This window comes from Syngnathus typhle, unplaced genomic scaffold, assembly GCF_033458585.1.
Source record: "Syngnathus typhle isolate RoL2023-S1 ecotype Sweden unplaced genomic scaffold, RoL_Styp_1.0 HiC_scaffold_287, whole genome shotgun sequence".
Taxonomy (NCBI): domain Eukaryota; kingdom Metazoa; phylum Chordata; class Actinopteri; order Syngnathiformes; family Syngnathidae; genus Syngnathus; species Syngnathus typhle.
The window spans coordinates 20850-25000 of NW_026872191.1; positions in this window are offsets into that span (position 1 = coordinate 20850).

Consider the following 4151-nt stretch of genomic DNA (forward strand, 5'->3'; position numbering starts at 1 on the left):
CGGCTCTTGCGCCGTAATGTGTCCGCTTTGCCTGGTTCCCTCGGTCGGCCACAAACGGCGAAAAATCAGCCTCTCCTTCTGGAGCTCGCCTAAGTGCCAACGGCTCTTGCGCCGTAATGTGTCCGCTTTGCCTGGTTCCCTCGGTCGGCCACAAATAGCGAAAAATCAGCCTCTCCTTCTGGAGCTCGTGCCAACTTTGGCGAATATTTTCTAAGTGCCAACGGCTCTTGCGCCGTAATGTGTCCGCTTTGCCTGGTTCCCTCGGTCGGCCACAAACGGCGAAAAATCAGCCTCTCCTTCTGGAGCTCGCCTAAGTGCCAACGGCTCTTGCGCCGTAATGTGTCCGCTTTGCCTGGTTCCCTCGGTCGGCCACAAATAGCGAAAAATCAGCCTCTCCTTCTGGAGCTCGTGCCAACTTTGGCGAATATTTTCTAAGTGCCAACGGCTCTTGCGCCGTAATGTGTCCGCTTTGCCTGGTTCCCTCGGTCGGCCACAATAGCGAAAAACCAGCCTCTCCTTCTGGAGCTCGCCTAAGTGCCAACGGCTCTTGCGCCGTAATGTGTCCGCTTTGCCTGGTTCCCTCGGTCGGCCACAAATAGCGAAAAACCAGCCTCTCCTTCTGGAGCTCGCCTAAGTGCCAACGGCTCTTGCGCCGTAATGTGTCCGCTTTGCCTGGTTCCCTCGGTCGGCCACAAATAGCGAAAAACCAGCCTCTCCTTCTGGAGCTCGCCTAAGTGCCAACGGCTCTTGCGCCGTAATGTGTCCGCTTTGCCTGGTTCCCTCGGTCGGCCACAAATAGCGAAAAACCAGCCTCTCCTTCTGGAGCTCGCCTAAGTGCCAACGGGTCTTGCGCCGTAATGTGTCCGCTTTGCCTGGTTCCCTCGGTCGGCCACGAACGGCGAAAAATCAGCCTCTCCTTCTGGAGCTCGCCTAAGTGCCAACGGCTCTTGCGCCGTAATGTGTCCGCTTTGCCTGGTTCCCTCGGTCGGCCACAAACGGCGAAAAACCAGCCTCTCCTTCTGGAGCTCGCCTAAGTGCCAACGGCTCTTGCGCCGTAATGTGTCCGCTTTGCCTGGTTCCCTCGGTCGGCCACAAACGGCGAAAAACCAGCCTCTCCTTCTGGAGCTCGCCTAAGTGCCAACGGCTCTTGCGCCGTAATGTGTCCGCTTTGCCTGGTTCCCTCGGTCGGCCACAAACGGCGAAAAATCAGCCTCTCCTTCTGGAGCTCGCCTAAGTGCCAACGGCTCTTGCGCCGTAATGTGTCCGCTTTGCCTGGTTCCCTCGGTCGGCCACAAATAGCGAAAAATCAGCCTCTCCTTCTGGAGCTCGTGCCAACTTTGGCGAATATTTTCTAAGTGCCAACGGCTCTTGCGCCGTAATGTGTCCGCTTTGCCTGGTTCCCTCGGTCGGCCACAAATAGCGAAAAATCAGCCTCTCCTTCTGGAGCTCGCCTAAGTGCCAACGGCTCTTGCGCCGTAAAGTGTCCGCTTTGTCTGGTTCCCTCGGTCGGCCACAAACGGCGAAAAATCAGCCTCTCCTTCTGGAGCTCGTGCCAACTTTGGCGAATATTTTCTAAGTGCCAACGGCTCTTGCGCCGTAAAGTGTCCGCTTTGTCTGGTTCCCTCGGTCGGCCACAAATAGCGAAAAATCAGCCTCTCCTTCTGGAGCTCGCGCAAGTGCCAACGGCTCTTGCGCCGTAAAGTGTCCGCTTTGTCTGGTTCCCTCGGTCGGCCACAAATAGCGAAAAATCAGCCTCTCCTTCTGGAGCTCGTGCCAACTTTGGCGAATATTTTCTAAGTGCCAACGGCTCTTGCGCCGTAATGTGTCCGCTTTGTCTGGTTCCCTCGGTCGGCCACAAATAGCGAAAAATCAGCCTCTCCTTCTGGAGCTCGCGCAAGTGCCAACGGCTCTTGCGCCGTAAAGTGTCCGCTTTGTCTGGTTCCCTCGGTCGGCCACAAATAGCGAAAAATCAGCCTCTCCTTCTGGAGCTCGTGCCAACTTTGGCGAATATTTTCTAAGTGCCAACGGCTCTTGCGCCGTAATGTGTCCGCTTTGTCTGGTTCCCTCGGTCGGCCACAAATAGCGAAAAATCAGCCTCTCCTTCTGGAGCTCGTGCCAACTTTGGCGAATATTTTCTAAGTGCCAACGGCTCTTGCGCCGTAAAGTGTCCGCTTTGCCTGGTTCCCTCGGTCGGCCACAAATAGCGAAAAATCAGCCTCTCCTTCTGGAGCTCGCGCCAACTTTGTCAAAAAATTTCTAAGTGCCAACGGCTCTTGCGCCGTAAAGTGTCCGCTTTGCCTGGTTCCCTCGGTCGGCCACAAATAGCGAAAAATCAGCCTCTCCTTCTGGAGCTCGCGCCAACTTTGTCGAAAAATTTCTAAGTGCCAACGGCTCTTGCGCCGTAAAGTGTCCGCTTTGTCTGGTTCCCTCGGTCGGCCGCAAATAGCGAAAAATCAGCCTCTCGCCCGTCAGGTACCAGGCGTTGGGGTACCAGGGGTAAGTGCAGTACCAGCTTTGGTCTGTTGGTGCGCCAGAGTACGATGAGTTGGTCCCCCTAGTCACTGTACTCATTACCTTTACCCCCAAATCGCAAAATATAGTCAGAACGAGTGTGGGGAACACAAGTTTTGGCCCCGAGAACCAGGCGGCTGGTGTCTCTAGCGATGTGTTCCCCCCCAAAAAGTGTTCACATGCTCGGACAGCGAACCTAGGAGCTACCGCAAAGCACTCTGGAAGTGCAAGAGCGAAAAATTTTCTAAGTACAAAAACTCTCGAAAATTTTCAAAGTGTCACAGTGCTCGAAAATTTTCAAAGTGCTACATGCTTTCCATCCAAGGAAGGAATAGTGGAGGACCGGCCGCCTCCTTAAACACAAGCCGGCGGAACGACGGGGAGGACCGGCCGCCTCCTTAAACACAGGCCGGTGGAACGTTTGGCAGAATTCTTCTCGTGGAGGACCGGCCGCCTCCTTAAACACAAGCCGGCGGAACGACGGGGAGGACCGGCCGCCTCCTTAAACACAGGCCGGTGGAACGTTTGGCAGAATTCTTCTCGTGGAGGACCGGCCGCCTCCTTAAACACAGGCCGGTGGGAACGGTTGGCAGAATTGCGTGACGGCCGCCTGCTCCCGGCGTCCGCACGTGAACGAACACCCCCTCCCGGGGACGGCCGTCTGCTCCCGACCGCCGTCCTTCACCCCCTCACCTTCCGGACCCCCGTCTGCTCCCGGCGGGCCTCCGAGTACCCCCACCTTCTCCCGAACTGACCGACAGGCAATGAGACCCGCCTTGGTAGGGCCCCCACCGGCCCCGGCTCGCGCCGGCGTTGGGTGGACGGTTCCTCCCCACTTGCGGGTCGCTCTCCACGGAGGACCGGTCGCCTCACTAAACATAGGCCGGGCGAAAATCTGCGAATGTTATACATCCAAGGAGGGAGGACCGGCCGCCTCCTTAAACCACCGGCCGGGCGAAAATATGCGAATGTTATACATCCAAGGAGGGAGGACCGGTCGCCTCACTAAACATAGGCCGGGCGAAAATCTGCGAATGTTATACATCCAAGGAGGGAGGACCGGCCGCCTCCTTAAACCACCGGCCGGGCGAAAATCTGCGAATGTTATACATCCAAGAAAGGAAGGAAGGAGGGAACCGGCCGCCTCCTTAAACACAGGCCGGGCGAAAATCTGCGAATCTTATCCATCCAAGGACGGAGGACCGGCCGCCTCCTTAAACACAGGCCGGTAGGAACGGTTGGCAGAATCGCGTGACGGCCGCCTGCTCCCGGCGTCCGCACGTGAACGAACACCCCCTCCCGGGGACGGCCGTCTGCTCCCGGCCGCCGTCCTTCACCCCCCTCAGCTTCCGGACCCCCGTCTGCTCCCGGCGGGCCTCCGAGTACCCTCCCCTTCTCCCGAACTGACCGACTGGCACTCATGACCCGCCTTGGTAGGGCCCCCACCGGCCCCGGCTCGCGCCGGCGTTGGGTGGACGGTTCCTCCCCACTTGCGGGTCGCACTCTAGCGCCTCGGCCGCCGCGAGAGCGTGCGCTACGCGCCGCCCCCGCAGGCCTTGGCGCGACCGAACGGCAGCGAGACCGAGACGCCCCGAATCACCCACCTAGAGGAAATCAACGGAGGCCGAGCGCGCGCGATC